At 41.5% G+C, this 27,509-nt stretch overlaps 1 protein-coding gene and 1 pseudogene across 1 annotated transcript in view; both read left to right on the forward strand.

The window, feature by feature from the left end:
- The window catches only part of LOC136306132 (histone-lysine N-methyltransferase PRDM9-like), a 99,761-nt gene that overhangs the window by 11,625 nt on the left and 60,627 nt on the right, over positions 1-27,509 (forward strand). The gene's annotated exons all lie outside the window — the stretch shown is intronic.
- Positions 40-1,476, forward strand: LOC136325372 (histone-lysine N-methyltransferase PRDM9-like; annotated as a pseudogene).

The raw sequence follows: 27,509 nt of genomic DNA on the forward strand, positions 1-27,509 counted from the left end.
CCAAAAGAACACGTGGGAAGCTCTAGTGAGCAAGAGAGAATGATACAGAAAGCACCAAGCAGAGGCCAGAAAGTAAATTCAGTGGACACAGAAAAACTGTCTATGAGAGTAGTAATGTCGACAAATGAAGCTATCAAGTATGGAGCTTGTTTGCAAGGCTTTGATGATGGGTCCCACTCAGATGAGAAGAACTATATTTGCAGGCAGTGTAAACAAGGCTTTTCAAAAAAGTCAGACCTCCTCAGACACCAGAGGATACACTCAGGGAAGAAGCCTGATGTTTGCAGGGAGTGTGAACAAGTCTTTTCACTGAAGTCACATCTTCTCACACAGCAGAGAAAACACTCTGGAAAGAACCTCTATGTTTGCAAGGAGTGTGAGCGAGGATTTTCACAGAAGTCAACTCTCGTCAGACACCAGAGAACACACTCAGGGCAGAAGCCTTATGTTTGCAGGGAGTGTTTGCGAGGCTTTACACAAAAGTCACATCTTCTTACACACCAAAGAACACACTCAGGGGAGAAGCCCTATGTTTGCAGGGAGTGTGAACAAGGGTTTACACGAAAGTCAAATCTTCTAATACACCAGAGAACACACTCAGGGGAGAAACCCTATGTATGCAAGGAGTGTGAGCGAGGCTTTACACAAAAGTCAAATCTCCTAAGACACCAGAGAACACACTCAGGGGAGAAGCCCTATGTTTGCAGTGAGTGTGAGCGAGGCTTTTCACTGAAATCAACTCTCCTCACACACCAGAAGATACACTCAGGGGAGAAGCCCTATGTTTGCAGGGAGTGTGAACGAGGCTTTTCACTGAAATCAAATCTCCTCTTACACCAGAGAACACACTTAGAAGAGAAGCCGTATGTTTGCAGGGAATGTGAGCGAGGCTTTACACTGAAATCAACTCTCCTCTCACACCAGAGAATACACTCAGGAGAGAAGCCATATGTTTGCAGGGAGTGTGAGCGACGCTTTACATGGAAGTCTGTTCTTCTAAGACACCTGAGGACACACTCAGGAGAGAAGCCCTATGTTTGCAGGGTGTGTGAGCAAGGCTTTTCACTGAAATCAACCCTCCTCACACACCAGAGAACACACTCAGGGGAGAAGCCCTATGTTTGCAGGGAGTGTAATCGAGGCTTTTCAAGGAAGACACATCTCCTCACACACCAGAGAACACACTCAGGGGAGAAGCCCTATGTTTTCAGGGAGTGTGAACGAGGCTTTACACGAAAGTCAGATCTCCTAAGACACCAGAGAATACACTCAGGGGAGAAGCCCTATGTTTGCAGGAAATGTAATCAATGCTTTTCACAGAAGTCACATCTTTTCAGACACCATAGAACACACTCAGTGTAGAAGTGCTACGGTTGCAGCAAGTGTGAGCAAGGTTTTTCACAGAAGTCAACTCTCCTCAGACTCCAGAGGACACACTCAAGGAAGAAGCCCTTTGTTTACAAGGAGAGTGAGTGAATCATTAGCATTAAATTGCATCTCCACATTCATAGCTCTTACACAGGTCATAACCCAGCTCTGAGAGGACTTCATAGGAAGTTTACTGACCCCTTATTCTCATATGATTTTAATTAGTATAGAAGTAACTAAACAACTTCTTCACTTTCATGACAAAAGGTGAGCTTGACAAATAGTTCCTCAAGTGATATGGGAATGTCAACACCAATATTCTCCTGTTCTAATAAATCTTCATAAAACTATGATGGCCACATACCTCATTCTTTCCCTCCCCATCACTGAAAGCAGAGAGTTCCCAGAGAGCCACAGAGAACTCACACTGTCAAGCACAGAAACTCAACCCCTAAAAACATGGAAATCTGGAGTCAATTTACATAGGTTACTTCCCAGGAAGAGGGATTTGAGACAGACTCACCAGGGAAAGGGATTTTCTTCACTCCCGGGAAGTAGAGGCTTCTCTCCTAGTAGGCTCACCACCCTCCTCCCTTGGCTTTTCTTGGCTCCTGTCCTGGTTTTCTCTGACCTCTGTAGTCCCTGGTGAAAACCAGGAAGGAATATGTGCATGTCCGTGTCTCTGGCTCAGACTGGGCAGCTTGTCTTCCTCACTCTCTCCTCATTGTTTCTTCAGAATGAGAATCTTATGGTGTACACCACATGGACTCTAGATCATTCCATAGTGGGTTTCAATCTAAGCTCTGCCTTCACCAGCTTTGTGACCTAAGGCAGGATTCTCAACTCCTCTTTGCCTGTTTTTTAATCTATGAAATGGAAATGGTGCCTGAGCAAGCAGTGGTGCAGTGCATAGAGCATTGGAATGGGATGGAGATGACCCAGGTTCAAAACGCCAAGGTTGCTGGCTTGAGCACAGGTTCAGCAGCTTTAGTGCAGGGTTGCATGCTTGAGCATGTAATCATAGATATGATTTTGTGGTCACTGTCTTGAAGTTCAACGTTGCTGGCTTGAGCAAGGAGTCACTTGTGCTTTAGTCTCCTGCTCAAGGCACATATGAGAGAGCAATCAATGAACAACTAAGGTGCTCTAACAAAGAATTAATGCTTCTTATCTCATTTCCTTCCTGTTTGTCACTATCTGTCTCTTTCTCTGTCTCTCTAAAAAAATTTTTGGTTTTCTGTCTCCACACTCTAACATGAATAGAATAAAATAAAATAAAATGATTAGGCCTGACCTGTGGTGGTGCAGTGGATAAAGCATCAACCTGGAATGCTGAGGTTGCTGGTTCAAAACACTGGGCTTGCCTGGTCAAGGCACATATGGGAGTTGATGCTTCCTGCTCCTCCCCTTTCTCTCTCTCTCTCTCCTCTCTAAAATGAATGCAATAAAATCTTTAAAAAAATAAATTAAAAAGAATAAACTCTCCAGATCAAGGCATATATGGAAGTTGTTGCTTCCTGCTCATCCCCCTTCTCTCTCTATCTCCACTCTCCAAAATAGATGTTAAAAATAAATAAAACAGAAATTGCTACATGATCAGTGTGCAGGATTGGAGATCTTCATTTCAAAAATTTGGAGTCATTTTGGCTCAGATAAACTCCCTAAAAACTCCCAGTTTTTATGTTTCTTATTTGACAAGACCAAGTACCTAACCTTGTAAAAATAAGCTCTGCCTGATATATGATTAGAAAATGGCAAATTCAGACTACTATATTATGGCACTCACATCTATTAGAACTGCTAAAGTTTAAATATGAGAGTACCAATGTTCTCATGTATTCATTAATTCTTAGATGTCCCCTGACTAAGAATTCAGCCTATAACTTTGGTGTATCAGAATGACACTCTAACTGAGCTTCCTGGCCAGGGCATAACCATGGATTTCATCCAACTCTCTCATTTAAAGATAGAAAATACCTCTTTCAGAACCAATAGATTACCACAAAAAAAGAAAACCAGTAGAGAGAAAACTTAGTTAACATAAGCAGGTAAGTGGATCAACTGAAGAAGGAGGGGCAGGACCCCTCTTCATTGAGGAGAAAAAAAAACAAGAAGAATGCAAGAGAAGAGAGCCTGCATGGGTAACTGAGTCAGACAGTTCGAGATTAACTACTTTCTATAGTTCTCTGAAAAGGTGCCTGGGACCACTTGCTTCACAGAGCAAGAAAGATAGAACTTATCTGAAAACCCCTTTTTCTTTTCTTAAAAGCTTTTAAGAAACCATGTTTACATACCTTAATTAAAAATTTCAACACTTATCCTCTGATTCCACCTAAATTCACCCTCCCATTTTGGAGTCATGAGAGTGACATGTACCTCTAGACAAAGGGATCACGAGCCCATTGCATGAATACTTGTATTCTGTAAAAGGTATATAAGATGTAAGAAATCTAACTTTGTGGAGCACGTGTTTGATTTCCTCTTTGGGGATCATGCTGCTCCACCAGCTACAAATATTCTACTTCTTTCATCAAGTTTTCTGAGCGTTTTTGTCTTGCCTTGATTCCTGCAATACAACCACTGACAGATAATGCACTGTACCCACCCCTGTTTCTCCTTAACTGCCACCAAGGTGTTTTCCAAAAATGCACACAGCCTAACAGCAGAGACACAGACTGAGGACACATTTAAAAGGGACCATATTGCACTATAAAGCAAGTGACAACAAACTTTGAAAGATTTGAAATTATATAACCTGTTTCCACCTCTCAAGACCGCTGACCTTGAAATCCTTATTAACAGATAAACCAGGAAGTCCTTTTACTTACAGTTATAAAATACAATTTTAAATAACCTGTAACATACATGGTAATTAGAATTCTAAAATAATTTTATCTACTGAAGGAGAATAATTTTAAAAAACCTATGGTGCCCTGAACAGATGGCTTAGTGCATGGAGTGTCCCCCTGTGTGCCAAGGTTTTGGGTTTTGTCACAGGTCTCAGCACCTAAGAGAAGTGACCAAGAAATAATTTTATGCTTCTCTCTCTTTCTCAAGTCAATTAGAAATATAAAAATTTAAAGCAAATATCTGTGATAGACCTGCAACATGCCTAGTGCATTTCTCTCAACAGAAAGGCAAAAAAACAAAAGAGAAAAACTAAAAAACACAGATATCTCTTTGAACCATATTTCTATTTTTCACCTAGAAAGGACTACTTTTTTAACATCAACAATCTAATTCTGCACCTCACAGTGTTTCCTGCCCATTTCTGCCTCCCATAGTGCCTCTTCTACACTGGAACCATTTTTTCTATGACTTTCCTGAAACATGACCAGCAGTGCCTTGGAAAATCTCCCAAACCTGAAGCAGAGGGCTGATGGGATGATGGACATCTCAGAACACAATGGAGTACTCTAATGTGCCATCAAGCCTACAAATATGGGAGCATTCTATCAAATATGACTAAATGGAACCTTGAGAATTCTCCCTAGAGCAGTATTCTGAGTTTTCTAGAATAGAATCTCCATTAGTTTTGCTCTGTTTCCCCATACAACATCATTACTGAACAGACACCAGAGTCCTTTGACGAGTCAGAGCCCCATGGACCATAGACAACTCAAACTGAGCAATGGACCAACTGCCTAATGAAAAAGGAGACTCAGCACTGAACACCAAACACTGCTCTACAGACCCAACCAAGTCTAGGACACAACAGTGCCATACACTGACACAGCACCTTGAACACCAGAGTCCATACAACATGTCCTAGAACTGGAGTTGCTTGTGGCCCCACACTGGAACACAGAAATGAGGTTACATGCAAGGGGTCCCTAGGTGCACAGCAGAATACAGATTCAACAACAAAGTCTGGAGACAGACTCCTGATCTGTACACAACCCTATAACCAAACTTCAGACAAGGAGCCAAACAACAAACCTCACCTGCAAAATGACAGATGCAGGAGCTGAACCTGATACTCACAATGCAAACAGAGGCAGGACTCTATAAAGGACATCTCATGACTCCCTAAGCTCAAGCAGTGAGCTTCAAAATGTATTTTATTACCAGTGTAAATGTAGAATAAAGAAACATCACTAGAAGCCCTACCACATTCTAATAAACTTCCAAAAAATAAACCAAGTAACAGACAGAGGGAATAGTAATAATGCTTACCCTTAGCCAACACATGTCCATGATCTCAGCTGCAGGACTCCCAAGGACTTACTGCCCCAGCCAGTTATGTCAGGCCAACTCATTGACACTGTGGGTGATGAAATTTAAAAATATTCTCATACTTTGAAAGTTCTAGCAGCTGGGCTAATAACTAAGTAAAATAATACATTGAACAAGGGATATTCAATGTATAATAAAGGCTCAAGGGGAACTGATATTCCCAAAAATAGAAGACAATGAGCTTATACTGGGTGTATAGAAAACTGCAAAAACACCTGACCAGGTGGTGGTGCAGTGGATAGAGCATCAGACTGGGATGCAGAGGACCCAGGTTTGAGTACCCAAGGTCATAAGCTTGAGCACAAGCTCATCTGGTTTGAGCAAAGGTCACCAGCTTTTACCCAAGGTTGCTGGTTTAGCAAGATGTTACTCAGTCTGCTGAAGTCCCACGATCAAGGCACATATGAGAAAGCAATCAATGAACAACTAAGGTATCACAACAAAAAACTGATGATTGATGTTTCTCATCTCTCTCTGTTTCTGTCTGTCTGTTCCTATCTATTCCTCTCTCTGACTCTCTCTATTTTTGTAAGAAACAACAAAAAAGTACACTTCAAAAACTGAATAACAGAATGTAATATTTTTTGGAAAAAAATGTATTCATTGATCTTAGAAAAAGACAGAAGAGAGAGAGAGAGAGAGAGAGAGAGAGAGAGAGAAAACATAAAGAAGTGGAAACATCACCTCAGAGGATTTGCCTCTCATAAGTGCCTTGACCCAGGAAACCTCGAGTTTCAAACTGGCAACCCCAGCATTCCAATTTGATGCTCTATCCACTGCACCACGACAGGTCAGGCCAGAATCTTGTATTCACAAAGGTGACATGGATAACATGCAGCTAATTTGAGAACATGTGGCACATCTCACAGATTACTTTTTGTTGGGAAACCCCAAAACTTATTGTACACAAATTGGGTCAGTAAGCTGGTCCTTGCAGTCTTTATGTCTCACACTAAGGTACATGTACTTAAGTTTTCTTCTGAACCTGGCATGTGCACAAGGTGACAGAGAAGCACACTTCCACTATTTAAAGAGACCATGAAGCAACAGAAAACAAGCTTCATGGTTTAAAAGAACATAAATTGTATGTCTTGCTGTCATGGCCATGAACCTAAAAAACATTAATGACAGAGACCTATGAGCTCCTTATAATTTAAGGTATAAATGACATTTTCTAAATAACACATCAAATGCATCACAATTGGAAATTTAAAATATCTTCAATTGAATGATAATTAAAATACTACATTTAAAAAAACCCTATGGGGCACTGGCCATGTAGTTCAGTACAGATGCCATTTTCCCAAATCCCAAGGTTAATGGTGTGAGCCCCACTGTTGTCACCTAAAGGGAACAACCAATAAGCATATAACTAAATGGAACAACTAAGTGGAGCAATGATTGAATGCTTCTCTCTGTGTGTCTCAAGTGAATGGATAAATTTGGAAAACCAATAAAAAGTACAGTGATGAATCCACATCGTGGCCACTGTGTTTCTCTCAGCAGGAGGGCAGAATAAAATGACCAAAAAAAGGCCCAGATTTCTAATAGGACCATGTTTCTATTCTTAGCTGGGAGGGGTAATATTTCTTGACCATAAACACTCTGGATTCTGAACCTCAGTGTTTCCCATCCATTTTTTTTAAGTAGTGCCTCTCCTACAATGGAACCTTTTTTTAAAGATTTTTTATTTATTCATTATAGAGAGGGGAGAGAGAGAGGGAGAGAAAGAGAGAGAGAGAGAGAGAAGGGGGGAGGAGCAGAAAGCATCAACTCCCATATGTGCCTTGACCAGGCAAGCCCAGGACAATGGAACCTTTTTTATCTTTCTTCCCCTCTCAGCTGGCTGGTAGTGCCTTAAGAAAACTCCTCCCAATCCTGAGTCAGAGGGCTGAGGGGACAATGGACTTTTCAGGATAAAATGGATTTCTCTAATGTACCATCAAACCTATGAATACTGGAGCCTTCCATCAGATTAGACTAACTAAAACCCTGAGGCTTCACCCTGAAACACCAATTCCATTTTTTGTTTGTATATTTTTGTTTGTATGTTTCTGATGTTAAAACCAGGAGGCAGAGAAACAGACTCCCATATGCCGCTGACCAGGATCTACCTAACAAGGCCACTAGGGGGCGATGCTCTGCTCATCTGTGGCATTGCACCATTGCAACAGGAGCCATCCTCAGGACTCAGGCCAATTTTGCTCCATTGGAGCCTCTTCTGTTGTAGGGGAAGAGCGAGATAGTGAGAAAAAAAAGAGGGAAGGGTGGAGAAGCAGATGGGCACTTCTCCTGTGTACCCTGGCTGGGAATCAAATGCAGGACTTTCATACATAGAGCCAATGCTCTACCACTGAGCCAAGTGGCCAGAGCCCACATATTCTGTTTTATAGACTAGAATCTCCAATTTGCTTTGCTCTCTTTCCCCATCAGTATCTCCTTTCCTGCCAATGTGAAGATAACAACCGTTACTGAACACAGAGACCTCAGACAGAATCAGGACCCCAAGGACTCTAGATAAGTGAAGCTGAGCATTGGACCAACTTTCAAACCAAAAAGAAAACTTGACACTGAACTCCAAACACTGGTCCACAGAACCAACTGAGACTAGAAAACACCAATGCCAGAAACTGACACAGTGCCTTAGACACCAGAGTTTATAAGTCATGTTCTAAAACTGTAGCTCCTCATGGGCCCCACACTAAAACTCAGATATGAGGCTACAGGAAAGGAACCTCAGACCCCTGATGCACAACAGAATACAGATTTGGCCACAGACCCTTGAGACAGACTCCTGATGTTTAACCAAGACCCCATAACCAAACTTCAGACATGGAACCAAGTGCCTGACCGCACTTGCTGCATGACAGATGCAGGAGCTGCATCTGATACTTACAATGCAAACACAGCCAGTACTCCATAAAGGAAATCTCATAGCTCCCTAAGTTCAACAAGGAAGCTAAAATATATATTTCACTACCAATGTAAATGTAGAAGAGAGAACATAACTCACAGCACTACCACATTCTACCAAACCCCCAAAATAAACCGAGTAACTGACAGAGGAAACAGAAACAATGCTTACCCTTAGCTGACACATGTCCATGATCTCAGCTGCAGGACTCTCCAGGAGTTAGTGCCCCAGCCATTCATGTCACAAGACAACTCATCGACACTTTGGGTGATGAAATTTAAAAATATCCTCATACTTTGAAAGTTGTAGCAGCTGGGCAAATAATCAGGTGAAATAATGAGATGGACACAAGATATTAAACATATAATACATGCTCAAGGGAAATTCACACTACCTAAGAATATAAGACAATGAGGTTATATTGTATATATAGGATATTTCAAAAAACTTACTAACAGAGTTTTAGATTTTTGGGAAAAAATGTTATAGATTGATTATAGAGAAATGTGAGGAGACAGAGAGAAAAGGAGGAAAGTAGAAAGCATCACCTCAGAGTAGTTGCCTCCCATGTGTGCCTTTACCCGGCAACTCTAAAGTTTTAAACCAGCAACCTCAATGTTTCAAATCTATACTTTATTCACTGTGCCACCACAGGTCAGGCCAGAGTCTTGGATTCTTTTTTTTTTACTTTTTTTTATAGACAGATTCAGAGAGAGGGACAGACAGACAGGAATGGAGAGAGATGAGAAGCATCAATCATCAGTTTTTTCATTGTGACACCTTAGTTGTTTATTGATTGCTTTCTCATATGTGCCTTGACCGTAGGCCTTCAGCAGAGCAAGTGACCCCTTGCTCGAGCTGGCAACCTTTGGTCCAAGCTAGTGAGCTTTGCTCAAACCAGATGAGCCCGCTGCTCAGTTGGCGAACTCAAGGTCTCAAACCTGAATCCTCAGCATCCCAGTTTGACACTCTATCCACTGTGCCACCACCTGGTCAGGCCAGAATTTTGGATTCTTAAAGGTGACATGGACAGACCCTAGCCAGTTGGCTCAGAAGGAGAGTGTTAACCGGGCATGTGGAAATCCTGGATTCAATTTTCATTCAGGACACACAGGAGAAATGCCCATCTCCTTCTCCACCCTTTTCCTTATCCTTACTTTCTATCTGTCTCTTCCCTTCTAGCAGCCAAGGCTCCATTGGAGCAGAGGTGGCCTGGCTTCTGAGGACAGCTCCATGGCCTCCAGTTAAGGTGCTAGAATGGCTCTGGTTGCAGCCGAGCAACACCCCAGATGAGCAGAGCATTGGCCCCCAGTGGGCATGCCAGTTAGATCTCGGTTGGGCACATGCAGGAGTCTATCTGTCTGCCTCCCCCCTGCTTCTCAGTTCATAAAAAAAGTGACATGGATAACATGCAGCTAATTTGAAAACATGTAACAAACCTGACAGATTACTTTTTGTTGGGAAACACAAAACCTATTAAACTCAAGAAATAAGGTAAGGTGTCAACAAGCTGTTCCTTGGAGTCTTCATGTTAACACAAAGGTGATTGTACTTAAGTTCTTTTCTAAAACTACCATGGGCACAGAGTGACAACAGAGTAGCACACTTCAAACATATTGAAAAGGGACCACAAAGCAACAGAAAGCAATATCCAACCAGCTTTCAGGTTTAAAAATATATAAAATGTGTGTTTGGTTTTCAGAGCCATTAACCTAAAGTATAGGGTGAGAGAGAGACAGAGAGGGACAGGCAGACAGAAAGGGAGAGAGATAAGAAGCATCAATTCATCATTGCAGCTCCTTAGTTGTTCATTGATCACTTTCCCTTATGGGCCTTAAGTGGGGGCCTACATCAAAGTGAGTGACCCCTTGCTCAAGCCAGAGACCTTGGGCTTCAAGTCAGTGACCATTGGGCTCAAGCCAGCAATCATGGGGTCATGTCTATAATTCCACGCTCAAGCCAGTGATCCTGCACTCAAGCTGCTAAGCTCCTGCTCAAGCCAGATGAGCCTGCACTCAAGCTGGGGACCTCAGGGTTTAAAACCTGGGTCTTCTGCATTTCAGTACGATGCTCTATCCACTGTGCCACTGCCTGGTCTGGCTAAAAATATTAATAAAAGAGACACATGAGCTCCTTATGCTTTAAGGAATACATGACATTATCTAAATAACCCCCCCAAACACATCACAATTGGAAATATAAAATAACTTCAAATGAATGATTAAAATACTACATTTAAAAAAACCTATGGGGCACTGGCCATGTAGCTCAGTGCATATGGCATTGTACCAAACACCAATGTGACAGGTGTGAGCCCCATTGTTGGCACTTAAAAGGAACAACCAATGAGCACCTAACTAAATGGAACAACTAAGTGGAGCAATGAGCATGCTTCTCTCTCTCTCTCTCTCTCTCTCAAATCAATGAAATAATTAAAATCCTAGGAAAAATTGAGTAATAAATCTGCAATGTGCCTCACACTTTTCACTCAGGAGAAAGGTAGAAGAAACAGCAAACAAACAAACAAACAAAAAGCCCAGATCTCTGTTAGGACCGTGTTTGTATTTTTGGGCTGGACAAACTTCCTTCTGCTGTAAACCATCTCAGGTCTGCACCTACCAGAGTTTTCCACCCACTTTTGACTCCCATGCTACCTCTCCTACAATAGAACCATTTTCCTCTAGCTTCTTCAAAACACTTGGTGACAGTGCCTTGGGGAAACCCCTCCCAAACCTGAACCAGGGGGCTGAAGGGACAATGGACTTTTTAGGGCACAATGGTTTCCTCTAATGTGCCATCAAGCCTATGAATACTGGAGCCTTCTATCAGATTAGACTAAATGGAACCCTGAGGCTTCTCCCTGGAGCACTCATTCCAAGTTCCATAAAATATAGTGTCCAACTCTCTTCTCTCTCTTACCCCATCCATATCTACCTTCCTGCCAACACGAACACAACAAGCATTACTGAATAAGCATAAGAATCCAGAAAAACTTTTAGCTCACCAGGATCAAGGGGAAGAATGTTACAGTAATATAATGTTATAGTAATTAAATACATAGAAATATAGAAACTATAGAAGATATATATTAAAAGCTACTGAGGTAAGTGAATAGCTACACCCTCTGGGTGGGAGCTAATCTAGTGTATAGGGATATGATAGGTAAGACCATGCCCTTAGCTCAGGGCCCAGTTAGTGTGTGTGAAATTATATATAGATAAAAAGAGCTCTCTGCAAGGAATTTCCTAAATGTGGCTTAATGTGACAATTCTGTAGATGAACAAAAAATAAAAGCTTCCTGCAAGAAAATTCCCAAAAGTGGCTTAATGTGATAATCCAGAGATTAACACCTGTTAGAAGGTGTATGCCAGAAAGGGTACTAAAGCCAATGGGTCCCCAGCTTCAGTTAGTCGAACAGACTCCAACACTGAATGTGGAGTCTTTATGCTGACTGCTCTAAACAAGGACAGTTGACAAGCATGCTGATGGTGCCCCAGTAAGCTGTACACAGGTATGCCATATGATCTGTGAGTAATGAACTGCCTGTGTGATTCTTACAATTAACTTGTGTGTTGCTCATGTGTTTCCTCTGGTGGTGATTGGTCTTAGTACCACTAAGTAGAACCCACATAGCCACCTCAAGATTAATTTCAAAGAGGCTCCCAGCCTTGCTGTTAAGCAGGAGTGTCACACTTCATGGGGAAGTCGAATCAGGGATCCCTGATCTATGTAAAGCTTGGGATCTACTGTGACAGGGGAGCACTTCTCTAGGAAGCCAGCATCTTCTGAGGAGGATGTGGACAAAAAAGGGGCCACATGCTGAACCTGACAAGCTCTGGGGAGGCTTGCATAGCAGCCTTACAAACTCATAGACCTAAAATAACCACACAGGATGGTTTGAAATTAAAACTTTCTAACTAAAAGCAAGCAGTTTGTGGTGGGTACTCATGTATAGAGAGGTATTTTTCTCTAACAAAGGTCAAAGGCTTACTTTATGTAAGCCTGTCTGTTGTCTTTTGCATCTACAATAATGGACCTAATAATGGCAGCAGAGAAAAATCAGGTTGAAGGAGGCTTCTCAGCTGAGAAAGAATTCAGGTGAGAGACAGGGTGCAGTGTTCAAGCAAAGCAAGCAGTTTATTAAGCAAAGCTGTGCACTTGGCACAAGACACAAGTGGGCAACTCAGCTTGTCTGAGCACCGCTACCTGTTGGGGTCTTATAGATCATATACTTTTTAACTGTAACTTCCAAGGTTGCCTTTCACTGATACTCTAACATACAGTATTTCAAGGCTGTTTGAAAATTTGGTGATTTTGTTCTGGCAGACAGTGTGACTGCTGACCCACTCTTCCCTCAGTGGATGAGATAAAACCCCCACTGTTTCCCATCCCCTTTTCCTGACCTGATGCCTGTCTATCCTATCTGACAATAGCATGTCTTTGAAATATAAGGGTAATTTTTTCTGCACTCCTCAGAGCCAGCATATCAGCAGAGCAGAAGCCAACCACCCCCATTGTTGTTATTATCATGGTCCTTGTTAGCTATCTTATTCCTGCCCACATAAAAAAAATTTGAGTATATACATTTTTACTTTTAATCAGTGCCACAGATTTCTGACTTTTGCATTCTCATTCTCAGCCTCCCTAATCTATCACAAATCAATTTCACTTAACTCCCCTTTTTAACTTCGATTCTGATGTACAAAATGTAAGAATCCATAAAAGACCAGAGTAACAGGCTTTATTGAAAGAAAGAAAGGAACCCTTCCAGGCACTTTTCTGAGGAGAAGGGCACTGGTACCAGACTATCAAGGTTAATTTTATAGGGTTGGGAGAGTCTTAAGCAAGTATTGAGTCAGACGTTCTAGTATGTTCCCTTCTGTGGTTTTACAGTTTTGACTTCATGGAATGCTTCTCCTTGAGGCTGTTGGCCAGCATCCTGGAACTCTTCTGCCTCAGGGGCGATTGTCCAGTAACTCAGGGTGAGGTCATGTAGCCAGGCAGAACAACTAAAGGGCAGTTGGAAGTTTTAGTAAATTCATATATCTATCATTTCTCAACTCTGTGGTATGATAAAAAGGAAAAGAGGTGGGGGGAAGAAAAGTGTATGAGGTTCAAAAAGGAGGTTTGTCTTGGACCAGCTATCTTCTGGAGCTACTTCTTGCTCCAGTCAGAAGCCTCCTTCATGGACCTCTCCCTGGGGCAGTTGGAGTATGGGTTGTAAAAGCATTTGATTGTAGGTAATTCTGGAGATTTCTCCCATTTGGGCCTGCAGAACTTGATAAAAAAAGGGGGGGGCAAGAAGTAAAATTAGGCAAAAATTAGGATTGGTCTTATAATTGGTGCTAGCATCAAGAACAAGGATTTTTTTTACTATTGTTCAAAGTAGGGGTTAATTTATAGATTTGCTGATATAGGGTTTCAGATTTTTTTGTTTTGTGAAGGCAGGTTTTAGGGTTGTTGTGTAGGGTTAGGTAAATTTTTCCAATTTTCTGATTGGAAAAGGTCTGCATGTGGTTCTGTAGAAAGTAGTGAACCAACATAAGAGGCAGGGTCCAAAAATTAGAAAAATAAATAGGAGAATGAGTGGACCATTAAAAGGCAACAGTCAAGACACCCAGTTTGTGTGAAACCACTGATTCCATGACTCAGGTTTTCTTTTATGAATTCACTGGGCTTCAGAGAGAGAGAGAGAGAGAGAATAAAACAAAGTAGTGACCAGTGCCCCTGCCCCTAGACCTATTTTTATAGAAATTCTTAAAGCAACAAGAGGAGGAATCACCTGTATAGCTCGTTTGGTTCTCAGATTGATGGGTAGTGTACTAGGAATTGGAAGAAGCTGTTGGGGTGGGATTAGGTTGATAATTGGGGTGAGATAGATTAGGGTACAGGTTTCTGTCCAATTAGTAGGAAGACACATATAGGTGTTGGTCCCACACAAGTAGAAAGTCCCTGATTGGGTGAGGCAGGCTGAGAGGTGAATAGAGAATAGAAGGACAAGGGGTCAGTTTTGTTTCTCTGTTTCTGAGCTCCAGATGGTCAGGGTGGAGGAAAGAGCTATCCCAATAAGTGGGGAGATTAGAGGATTGTTAACTGGGGTGACTAATTAAACATTCTTCGAAAACCAGATTTCTGACTGTTCAAATACTTTTTTCTTGGTACAAACTTTCTACAACCTGCACAAATCTTCTACAACTTATATAAACCTTCAACTTTCATAAACTTTCTTATTCAGAAATAACTGGTTTTCATAACAATTTGCTTTTTCTTTCAAAACTATTTTCATACCTTATACCTTCTATTATCAAAACCATACAATTCCTTTCTAGTTAGAACTCTTGATTTAAACATTTTTAACCTTCGTGACAATTAAGTTGACTTTTTTTTACTATAGTTTCCTTTTCCCAAAGTCTGATTAAAAGAGTCCTTAGTTTCTTCATATATTCACCATATGTAGACCAACCAGCTTCCGGTTTCTGGTTGGAGTAATGCATGCTGTTTTTCTACATTAGCAGCAGTGGGAATTTTCAGGATCCTGGTGTGTGGACCTGTCCACGTGAAAGTCAGTCCTTGTGTGATGTAATGCTGGAAGTGCCTCTTGGACAGTCTTTCAACAACCTGCTGAGTAACCTGTAAATCCTGCAAGTACTTAGGGAAAGGGTGGTTACATTTGTACACTTTGCAGCTAGAGATTAACTCCTAGTGACTATTGCTTCTAGCTGGAATTAGCAGCGGGTCCCAGCTAAAATAGGCATGGAGCAGTGAGATAAGAGGAATAAAGGAGATACTATACATTAAATAAAGCAACAAAACCAGACTGTCAATACCCACAGTAGAGATCTTTGAGGGATAAAGAAAACTCAAATATTTAGGCAAGGTATAGTAGATGGCCCTTGTGTTTACAAAAAAAATGAGATCAGTTTATCTGCTACTTGGAAGAAATACATAAGGCTCATGAACAACATCCTTGTGCCTTCAGTGGTAATTCCCAGCATGCTGGACAAGGTCAGGTCATAGGTAGCTGGAGCAGGGCCAGAAGAGGCTAAACCCTCCCTCCATGAAACAAGGGGGCACCTTACCTTTTAGAGTACCTCTTTCCACAGCAAAGATGTGTCCCATCTTGGGGCCAGAAAGCTAGGCAGGCTTTAGTTCAATGACCTTTCTTTCCACTCTTGAAGCAGGATTCTGATGGAATCCTATGAAGCCCTTTAGGGCACTGGAGCCTTTAACATCATATGCCAAAAGCTGGTATTTCCTGAAATCCTTTAGGACTTATTTGCCTTTTCTGTTACTCCCTTGGCCATTATAGACCTTAAAAGGCACGCTCAGATTATCTTATTGAGGGCCTTGACTAAGAGAGCAAAATTGAGAATCCAGTGTCTAAAGAAGCCTATTACACTGAGGAAAGAAAGGATTTGATTTGTAGTGGTAGGTGGTTGGAGACTACGAAGGGTTTGAGTTCGATCTAAGGTGCGACTGCAGGTGGTGGGGGTATTGCAGGGAGAGACTATGGGGATGAGTAAGCCTTGATTTAAGAGGCGGGTAACTATTGGTTTAAGACCTAAGAAACAGACACAGTTACACATTAAACAGAGACTTCACATATACATTATAAATTAAGAAATTTAAATAAGCATGCTTTACTTGTTTCAATTAAAATTATACTAGAGATATTTTCTGACAAAGAGACAAACAGATTACTTCTTCATACAACGTAATAGACAACTCTGCCTTTTTAATTTTTTTGAGATGGAAAGGAGTTCTCAGCATAGAGGAGAGGAAGAGAGAAAGAAGAAGAATGGACAGCATGAACAGCTGGATGGAAAGAAGAAGTGTCAGAATTTGCAGGAGTAAAGGGAGGAGATTAAAGTGCTGGTGGTGGCACCACATAGTCAGAGGAGTCAAAAAGATGTAGAGCTCTGAGGAGAAGTGAGAGGATGAGGTGGAGGAAGGCATAGGTGCCTGTGGGGAGGGGGGAATGGGTAAGATACAGCCAAAGCTGGTGGGGAGGGGGGAGAGACAGCCGAAGCCCTTGGGGTGGGAGGACGTGTAAGATACAGCCAAAGTCGGTGGGGAAGGGAGAATGGGTCAAACAAGAAAAAGAGACAGAGCCACCCATCTGTAAGAAGAAAGGAGGGGTTTAAGAACACAGTGGAGAAAGGAGGGGCCCCAGGCCAGAAGAGGAGGTGAAAGAGAGATTGGTATTTGCAAGTGAATAAGAAACAGGATTTTGCAAAGAGAGGAGGCTTTCTGGAGGGAAGAGACTCCAGTGGCAGAGGTCTGCAGAGGGACCAGAGAGGAGTCCCAAAAGAGTGGCTCCCCCTGGGGTCAGGCAGGAGGTGGAGAGAGTTGGGAGTCCATGGAGAAGGAAAGATTAGGAGCGCAGGTTTTAGGTGAGGTTTCTTTGCCAAAAATGGTCGCCATGTAGAACATGCAGCACAGAGATTAAGGACAGAAGCGAAGGGAGAAAAAAGCCTGTATGTAAGGAATTTCTGAGGCCTTTCTAGTCCGGTGGCAGAAATTGTCAAGATCTCTTAGAATATTGTAATTGAATGTCCCATTTTTCAGGCTAATGGGAGTCATTGTCTAATTTGTATTATGGCCATGCTGTGTTAGAGAAAAAAATGAGGATTTTTTGGCTTAAGGTCAGAGAGGCCCAACTTAGTGAGGTTTTTTATGAGACATCCTAGAGGGGTCTAGTCAGAAGGCTTAAACTCTGAAGAGCTCACAGTGGAGAGAGGTGAGCAAGAGGAGTCATTTCAAACTTTTTTCACTGTCCCAAGAGAAGAATATCTCCGTGTGGGGAAGTCTTCCCTGGTAGAGGTTGTCACCACCTGTCAGGGAGCTCCAAGAGAGAGAGTGGAGAGGTTTGGCTAGGCGCCTAGTCTTTCTGAGCAGTCTACTGAGAGTGAAAGTCAATCACCTTAAAAGCTGAGAAGTGTCAGAGAAACCATCTGACCAGAGAAAACTTTTGTGGAAAAGATAAGCTGACCAGGGAAGGGGAAGGAAGAAAACTCCTTACATTCTGGTTCAGCAAGGGTTTGGGACAGGGTCAGATTGTTGGCCAATCAACCTACTATTACATGTCCAAAGAGAATCAGGGAGTAAGCCTGGGATGAGCTGCCACTGCCCATTGCTTCTCTGATTGTAATTGTGGTTGGCAAAGAGGAATCATCCAGGAAACCAGTATCCCATCCTGGGTTTCTGCACCAAATATAAGAATTCATTGGAGTCTGAAAAGACCAGAGTAACTGGCTTTATTGAAAGAAAGAGAGGAACCCCGCCATGCACTACTCTGGGGAGAAGAGCACTGGTACAGACTATGAGGTGAATATTATAGGGTTTGGAAGAGCCTTGAGCAAGTATTGAGTCAGAAGTTCTGGTATGTTCCCTTCGGCATTTTTAGGATTTCGGCTTCCTGGAACTCTTCTGCCTCAGGGGCAACTGTCCAGTATGTAAGGGTGAGGTCAGGCAGCCAGGAGAAACAACCAAAGGGCAGTTGGAAGATCTGGTAAATTCATATATCTATCACAAAATACTGGGCTAAACGCCATTTTTCATATCATATTTTCAAATCTGCTGAGAGTTTGATTACTAGCAATTGTCATGAGTTTGGCTAAAATAAACTCATAAATATTCTACAGGCCTGGACATTGCTTAAGTTGACAAGGGAGATTCCAGTGTGGGAGGGAGGCTTTCTCTCCTCACTAAACATCTCCAGGGACATGTCACCCCTCCATGGAAGAAGAGACACTCTACAGAGGGACGGCCCCTCATTTGGTCACCAAATCCAAAAATGAAGACCCTCTCCAGGGAGGAAGCTCCTAGGAGAGGATGCAACTCCTTTCCAGGGACTGACCCCACCACAGGTAAGTGTCCTGCCCTAGAAGTCCAGGCCCTGTTCCGTCCCCACCTCATACTGCCCCCGCCCCTCACTGTCTACCCTGCTCTGTGGTGTTCCACCTGCCTCTTCATCACATTGCCATCTACCCTGCCCTGTACAGCTCCGTGACATCCGCCCCACTTCCGCCATCCTTGCCCCTCGCAGTTCATGCCCCACACCATGCCCGCCCCATGCCCCGCCCAGTCCCACGTCCTGCCCCGCCCCAATTTGTGCATTACACAACCTGCAGGTTCCTAGCCTTTCCCGCCCTTCGCAGCCACGCCCAGTCCCCTGCCCCACTCAGTCCTTGCCTTATGTTGTTCACCCTACCCCACCCTGTCTGCACCTCAGGTCATCCGCATGCCTCGTTTCCCCACCTCTCATCATTTCTTCCCCATGCCATGCCTAAAACAGAAGCGTGCAACGAAATTCAAAGTGAATAAATGGGAAAAGACACATCCATGATGCAGAAGTAGGTTGACAGTTTCTGGCTACATGCACCCAGATAGCAGCAGAGAAAAAAACTTTCTGGTAACTTTTACCTAGCTGTTATTCTCAAGATGCACACGAGGTGGCAGCAGAAAAGAGCGCTTCAAAAACATTTACAAGAGATCATGCTGTACATTCTTTCAAGCAAGTTTCAACCACCTTCAAACCATAGAAATAATATAAAGCATGTTTTCTTGTCATTACACTTAATCTAGAAATCAGTAATAGAAACTAACTAGAAAACTCTTACTTTTTTAAGTTAAGAAATTTACTCCTAGATAACCCCCCCTCAAAATCAACAATTCAAGCTACAAAATACTTTAAAATTAATGAAAATTAAAACTACATAAGAAAACCTATGGCAAAATGTAGTGATAAATAAATTTTAGGGGAAAAAAAACAGAAAATACACAGCCTTTTCACCCATACTAAGAACCAGGATAGTAAATTAAATCCAGAGAAAGTAAAAGAAAAATGTTCACAGAGACATCTGGAGGGTGTATACCATATTTCCCCATGTATAAGACTCATCCTTTTTTGAAAAATTTGGGTTCTAAAAGTGGGTGCATCTTATAGAGTGCTTGCAGGTTTTTTATTTTAATTTCCTGCTTATTCACATTTGTTATCTTTTTCTCAAAATTTGGGCCCCAAAATTAAGGTGCATTTTATACATGGAGACACCTTATATATGGGCAAATATGGTACTTTACAACCTTATCAGTGTTTTTTTTTCTTGGGATGCTATTTTGAAAAAAATAATTCATTCCTCCATACAATTTAAGCTGCAACAACAACAAAAAAAGCCATTGTCATTTTTTACATTTAAAAAAAATTTTTAATTATTAATGTTAGAGAAAGAAAGGGGGGGAGACCGACAGATAGTCAGAAACACCAATCTGTTTCTGTATGTGCCCTGACCCAGGATCAAACCTATGACATCACTGTATGGGTGTGATGCTCTAACATACTGAGCTCTCTGGTGAGAGGAAGCCATTGTCTTTTGGGGAAAATAAAATACTAGAAAAAGCCTAAAGTAATTAAAAAAATAAAGTAATAATCTAGTCTGCTGTGGTGACAACACCAAAGGTTTTTCTTTGCTCTAGACAGTCAGGGGTATAAACACTATTTCTAATAGTTTAGCACAAAGTTGCCTCTTTCCTAACATGCACTTTTTCTTGTGCCATGGCAGCAGTCCAGACTGAGAGACCCTGCTAAGCTGGGGGCATCCAGAAGTTATCTGACCCTGGGTCACCACTTACAAGCTAGGTTCTTTTGGTCACAGAACACCTCCCAGGGTATTTGTTTTATCACTTATAAATTTTCTCAGTTTTATAGATGAGAACAAGCATTGCTAAAGGACTGAGACTTTGGCCTCAGCTCAGCCTTCAGAGAAACTGAGATATTGGACTTCACCACAATCAATCAAAACTGGGACCAAAGACATTGCACTGCCAAATCCAGTGCTTGTAACAACTGATAATTATATTATTTATTTTTTTTATTCCCTCTGTCTACCTCATGACAGTGTAGTATTCATAGAGACAGAAAGTGCGTCTGTCTCATTCACTATAGACAACCAGTGTCGAGCACAGTGCCCAGCACATAACAAAAGTACAATAAGTATTTATTGGATAAGAAAATAAATAGTCATTTGTATATGTAAGAATGAGACAGCACTCGAACACCAGATGTGCAGGCTTTATTAGAGGAGAAAGACCTGCCAGGGCACTTCTTGGAATAAGGGCCCCCAAAACAGACTGAAGTAAATCTTTACAGGGTTTTGGATAGCCTCGAGCAAGGGTGTGCTGGTATGTTTGGCTTGCTGGAACACTCCTCTTTGGGGTGATTGACCAGCTTCCTGGAATTCCATTGTCCCAGAGGCGATTGTCTGGTAATTAAGGGTGGGGTCAGGCAGCCAAGCGGAACAGCAAAAGGGCAGTTGTAATTCATATATCTATCAGTATACATATACAGATATCCACAAAGGACAGACATACATTGACACAGAGAGATATGTTCATGTGCAATGCACATCTATGCACACAGATGTACACAAATCCATTCTACCTTGGTACATATAGATAGAGAAATATAATAGGTACACAGAGACTATGGGATGAAAATGTTGTATTAACAGTAAATATCTCTATATGGGAAATTTGGTTTTTTTTGTTTTTCTTATAATTTTTTCTAGCATTTCTGCAATAAGAATACATTTTTATAATAAAAAGTTGTTAAAATTCAATATAGTTGTCAAAGCAAAGCACAGCATATTTTATAATAAATTAAAGATATTTAAATAAAAAAGTTAAAAAGACAGAAGTAAAAATAGTAGAATGGGAAGTCATTGAGTTCAGGGACATGAGTTCCTAGCACAGTGCCTGGTATATGATGGGCACTTTCAAAGGCTTTATGAAAGCATGGCAGGAAGGAAAGAAGGAAAACAAGATGAAAAGAAGGGTGATAGAGAAATCCAGGGAGGGAAAGAGGAAGAGAGGAAGAAATAAAGAGAAAAACAAATCATAGCTAGAGAGAAAAAATGAGGGATGAAAGAGATAGATTCATCACAATTATACACATTCACATTCTTTGAGATCCCAAGTTTATAATCAAAGTTCTCCATATTTACCAAGCATTCAGAAAATATTTTTAGAGCATTAAAGAATACATGGAACTTACTAGCTTCACAAAGTTGAATTTCTTGGACTCCTGAAATTCCTGGATTTAATAAAAGTAACCAAGGAAGGACTCAAAAAAAATGTGCCTCATTGTTTACCTGCAGGGCTACCTGTAGAATGATAGCAAATGTCATAAATTGGCACTGTCATTCACGCAAGTCAGTGCTTATGGAATGAACAGAATGCTGGAGCTAGAGGAGAATTTTGGAACCACGGAGTGATCTGATTCTATTATTTTATAAATAGGGAACAAGAAGCCAAGAGATAAAAGGTGACTAATGCAAGACTTCTGGTTTCTGGTCTTACAAGTAAGAGGCTTGGCAGTTATCATGCCCATCCTCACAGGAGAAAATGTCATAAGGTACAAAAACTACAGAATTAATATATATTAATATTTTAGGAAGCTTATAGAACATTTTATTAATTTGGGCTAGGCGTGCAGAGAGATTTTGTAAATGATCTTTGTACTTGTGTGATTAGCATCATACCAGGATGGCCGATAGCACTGTATTGTAAATGCAGAGGGGAGGAGATTCAGACTCTGACCTTCCTGCACACCTATAAAGAAGCAAGTGAATAGCTAGCCAGGTGTAGAAAGAGAAAAATTAAAGTAAACCTTTCCTTATATTAATGGGCCATTTACAGGAATTTGTCCCCATGGAAACTACCTCTCCCCTCATAAAGCATGTAGTTAATGTATGTATCTTTGGACAAAGGAATAGCAAATGAACACTAAAAAATATAGGGATATCTTTTAATATGTAAAGTGACATTTTTACCATTGTGTTGCCTTGTAAGTTTTAATGTGTGGAAGCTTCTTTTTATGAATCCTATAGACAGATGTTATAAACTTGCTAATGAATTGTGTCCCATTCTCCCACTCATCCTTTTCCCAAACTTGTATAGGAGAAAGCAAAGGTTATATAAGCTTATGCTGAAATGTCAGGCTTTTTCCATGCCCATGTATAATTAATGGTATATAGACAGCCCCTATAATATATATCTTATACACGCACATGATTTGGGACTGCTGCCCCATGTAAGCTATATGTGGCCAACATATTTAAGAAATATCCTCCTTTAATAAAACTTCTCAAAATTTATCTGGATTTGGTGTCTCTATGAAAACCTGTGGAATTGTGGATTGGGTACTTTACAACATTTGCTTCCCACGCAAGGCCAAGGGTGTTTTGCGTCACCTGGTAGAGGCACTTCAAATCAGCTGGTCTCTCCAGGAGGCTGTCCCTTTCTGCTTGAATCTCAAGGAGAGGTGCCACATGAAGTGTTTTCAGGGCTCCTGGTCTTCCTGTGGGGCCTGGACTGTTCTCCTGTAGACACCTCTCCATTCCCAAATTCGACAATTTGGATAATTTGGCAGAGAACTTGAGGAGGTAGGTGAAGCAACTCTTTTTGCTTTACTGAATTTTCTGGCTTTCCTCTGAACTCTTGCTTTCACTTTTCTGTTTCAGACAAGAAGTAGGTAGAGTCTATTTGAGGCTTTGCTGAATTGTGACTTCGGAGATGTGGAACTCCAGTGGAGTAGGTAGGGCCTTCAAAATTACTTTGCTGTTTTAACTAGTTTATATTCTTTCTGTTTTGGGGTACAGTGGAATATATTAGACGTGGTCATATGTTCGCAGTACACTCTCTAAGAACAAGACGTCAGTGGGGAGTTCTAGTGGTCCTGCTTTGGGTTTTGCTGGGGGGAACATCTGGTTATAATTTGGAGGGACGATTGTTGAGAATTGGTTCCTGCTTCAGGCTCTTGGGGATATCTGCTGGTACCTTAGATGGACATTAATAGGAACCGAGTGGATCAGGTCCACCAGTTCTGCAACGGGACTTCAGATACATCAGTTTCTCTAAGAGAGGTATTAGTAGGAACTTCATCCTGCACAGGACTTCTGGAGGTATCTAGTTGGGCTCTCAGTAAAATGCCAAAAGTGAGAACAGTTCTTTCTATCTCTGGAAGGACATGGTGGAGTTTGAGTCCATCCAGGATTAGTCAGTCTTGCATTGCACTGAATCAGTGGAGGCTGAACTAACCTGGATTGATATCGTCCTGAAATTCCAGAGATTCACTGTGTTTGTTGAGATCTCAGTCTTTCTTTTCCTTACTTTTGTCTAAAATTCCTGACTTGAAGTCTAAAGTCCTTGCAGCCTGCATACCACAAAAAAAGTAAAGTCCTGAGAGGCCATGAGGGGGAGTCCTTCCCTCATTTATGAAGGCGCGCTTGTGTGTGTGTGTGTGTGTGTGTGTGTGTGTGTGTGTGTGTGTGTGTAAGTCTTTTGTTTAATGACTAAATGTATTTGTTTTAAGGCCTGGTTTAGGTCTTTTGTGTCAAAATTGGAAGCTTCTGACTAAAAAGCAATCTTAAGTGGTGAATCATTGTTCTCTTTTTGTTCTCAAATTAGCTTCAGACGCCCTGTTAGCTTTCTCCTCTGAAGGAAATAATTCTCTTCTGTTGGCTTCTTCCCCTTGTCTTGTGTAATAATTAATACCTCTGTAGTCAAACACCCTTTATTCTGGGTGCTAGTTAATTATCTGTCTTATCTTTCTTGTTTTATTAGTGCACTAATTTCTGGATTCTTCTGAAGTAGTTTTAATTCTGTAATTGGTGGCCTTGGCTATTAAATATGGGAGGAGGGGCCAGTTTACAAAAGACCCCATTAGTTTATCTTTTAAAGCACTTTCAAGAAGCTTATGAAGACAACCATGAATATAAAATTAAATGGTCCAAGAAAAGACTTCACACTCTCTGTGAATCAGAATGGCCTAGTTTCGGGGTTGAATGGCCATCAATTGTCCCCAGATAGTAAAGGCAGTCTGGAATATAGTAACTGGGAATCCAGGCTGTCCCAATCAGTTTCCATATATTGATCAATGGCTAAATTTAACAATAAATCCACCTCAATGGCTAAAACCTTGCTCCATACAAAGAGGGTGCCACGTCTTCCTAGTCAGGCCAGATTTGCGTTTGAAACAGGATAAAAGAATAACTAAGGCAATAGTAGCAGCACTTCAAGAGACAAACTCTTTTAAGAATGAGGGAACCCCAAAGAAGCAAAATAGAGAGGAAAAAAATTGAGAAAAAAATAGGACTCAGCAAGAAAAGCATCAATGCGCTTATTGTAAGGAAGAGGGCCATTGGAAAAATAAATGTCCCATATTACAAGCAGCCATGGGGAAGAAAGTAAAGCAAAGCCCACAAATTGAAAGTGTTTATCCAAACTCTAGAGCTGAAAGACTAGTAAATAGGCAGTTAGAAAACCCAAGCAGGGACGCGTTGTGTGTGGAACGATGGAGTGGGGGCGTGGCTGTGGAGAGGCAAACATGGACATGCCTCCTCCTCCCCTAGCCACGCTCCTGCCCTCACCACCACAGCGCACCCAGGCAGAAGGCCGAGCTCCAAGAGGCGAGCCCCACCACTGCCTCCAGATGCATGGTTAGGCTAGGGTTCAGCTTGCTGTGTGCGGAGCGACGGGGAAAGGCAATAAAGTAAGGGTAAGGTGACTAAAAATATAGAATGGAAACTAGTTTCAAATATCCACCTACTGACCAAAAGAGGTTTTGCCCAGTTGAAAAATATAGGGTAGGAATAGTATTAAAAATTAGAACTTTGCTTTAAAAAATGTTAAAGGAGAGAAAAAGCATTTAGAAGTTAAACCATAAGTGTGAACCTTGCTAGTTAATTGGCAGTTTCTTAAATTAAATTGCAGCTCCAGAAGAAGTAATAGAATCATGAGTAATACGATTATAGGGAATAAAATTATTAGAAATAACCCCTCCGTGGGTTGGGATAGTAGCTTTTTTCCTCCACTGGTGTAAAAAATTAGAGAAAAATTCCAACACTCTCCCACAGGGCCAAGGAGATGTTGGAGTCTCTCCAAGTCTCTCAGTTATGCAGAAGTCATGGAGTTCATAAGGGAGACACACTGCATTAGCCAAAATAGTAAAAATTATAAAAAGAATTTTTAGGGAATTGAGGAAAAAATTGGAAAACTCATATAGGCTAAAGCAGCCCACTGTTATAAAGGTAAATTTATAAAAATTGTATTTTTAGTTGCTGCTTTTTCTGTAAGAAATAAAGCTAAACAGCTGCCTGGGGGAGGAAATGAAAGTCGGTTTGGTTTTTGGAAATGCTGGTTCCAAATGCCCACCCATCCACACCCCTCTCACATGGAAATCGTGTCCCTAATCCCGCAGTGAAGGAGAAGGAAACGGGAGCCCTGAGAAAGATGGCCACCACTTTGGGAATGAGCCCGGAGCCTTGCTGCTGCTGCCATCCTGCACTTGGCCAGGCTAGGGTTCAGTCAGCCCTTGGGTTGTGCAAAGAGGGGCAGGTATGTCAGATGCCTCCTTCTTTCCTCCTCTAAGAACCCTGGTCGGCAAACTGCCTTTGCAAAGAGCTGGCATGTCGGGAGCAGAGCAATGACTGCTGGCTGACAAGGTCACAGCAGAGAAGATCCACAACTGCTGGCTGACAAGGTCACAGCAGAAGAAGATCAAAAACTGCTGATTGACAAAGTCACAGCAGTGAAGACCAATGGCTGCGGGGTGACAAAGTCACCGCAAAGGAAAGGCACAACGATACTTCCCCCTTTGACCTTTTTGAATTAATCTGGCCTTATATTCCCCCCTTTTTCTGGGTGTGTGCTATTATTTATGGCACAGGGATAATAGTACCGTGCTTTCCCTGTAGATTCAGAGTAATTTCTTTGGAAATGAGACAGAAGGTGTAAGTTCCACAGAAAAGCCTGTAAGCCCCTTGAACTGGGCTCATAAACATAAGAGGCTGGCTATGATATCCTTCGTAAAGGGTTAAGTTTGTAGGAGAATTTCTTCTTATTAATCATGTTAGAAAGAAAAAAGTTAGAACTTAACTAGTGTATGAATATAGTAAATAAATAAAGTTTAACTAGACATTAGAATCTTAGGTAAGGTGTAGTGGAGTGGCCCATTGCGTGGCCTTGGATGGGAGCACAGCCGGCAAGTAAAGAATATTTTGTTAAGAGATTTGTTTTGTGACTGAAGGCAGTTGCTGGACTTTTCTCAGTAAAACATTCTCATGAGATTTTTGTATTTTCCAAGAATAAGGAGAGGAATGTGGTGGGATCCATAGCAGCAATAGCAATTAATGCCTTCTGATACTGTGTTGCTACTAAGCTATCTTGCAGGTGCACTCTATGTATCTTTAAGCAAAAGTTACTCTTGATGCTATGCCAGTTTCTTAATAAGCAAGTCTTTAGAAGTCTTGTGAGAAAAATTAGAACACTGCATGAACTCAGGGCCATTTGCCTGAGCAAGCGGTGGTCCTTTGCTAGTCCTTGATGATTTCATCTGCTAATCTCTCTCTGCACCCTTGACTCACAACAACAGTAAAGTAGAGTTATTAATTAGTACTAATCTTTTAGAAGTTTGTACCAATATTGTTATAGCTATTCAAGTTATTGTATAACTGTACCTTGAATAACTTACCACCTGATTTATAGCTTATAGATATGAATGAACTGTTACCTAGAAATATGTAACCATAGTGAAACAAAAACAATGATTAATCAATGTATTCAAAATACTATGTGATTGTAACTTAGTGTGTGTGCATAAAAAGAGAGCTAGACCAGCATTTGGAGAGATGCCTGGCAGTAAATGCTAATGAGAAAATAAAGAATTCGGCTCTCTCACTCGATTCGCCAACACTGTCTCTCCCTGTGGGACCCCTGGATTCCCCCTGGGGCTGGACCCTGGCACTCGCAGGCCACATAGGCCTTTTTGCCCTCTTAGGTATAGCTCTCGAATGGAGTGCCAACTGTGGGCGCTGCCTCTATAGGGAAGGTGCCTACGTACATAGTTTAAATTTTAAATTTGGCTCTTAAAAGAAAATTCAGTTATTATACTGTTAGTAATTGGCTCTATTAACTAATAGGTTTCCCAGTCATT

Source organism: Saccopteryx bilineata, chromosome 1, assembly GCF_036850765.1.
Source record: "Saccopteryx bilineata isolate mSacBil1 chromosome 1, mSacBil1_pri_phased_curated, whole genome shotgun sequence".
In the NCBI taxonomy this organism is placed as follows: Eukaryota; Metazoa; Chordata; class Mammalia; order Chiroptera; family Emballonuridae; genus Saccopteryx; species Saccopteryx bilineata.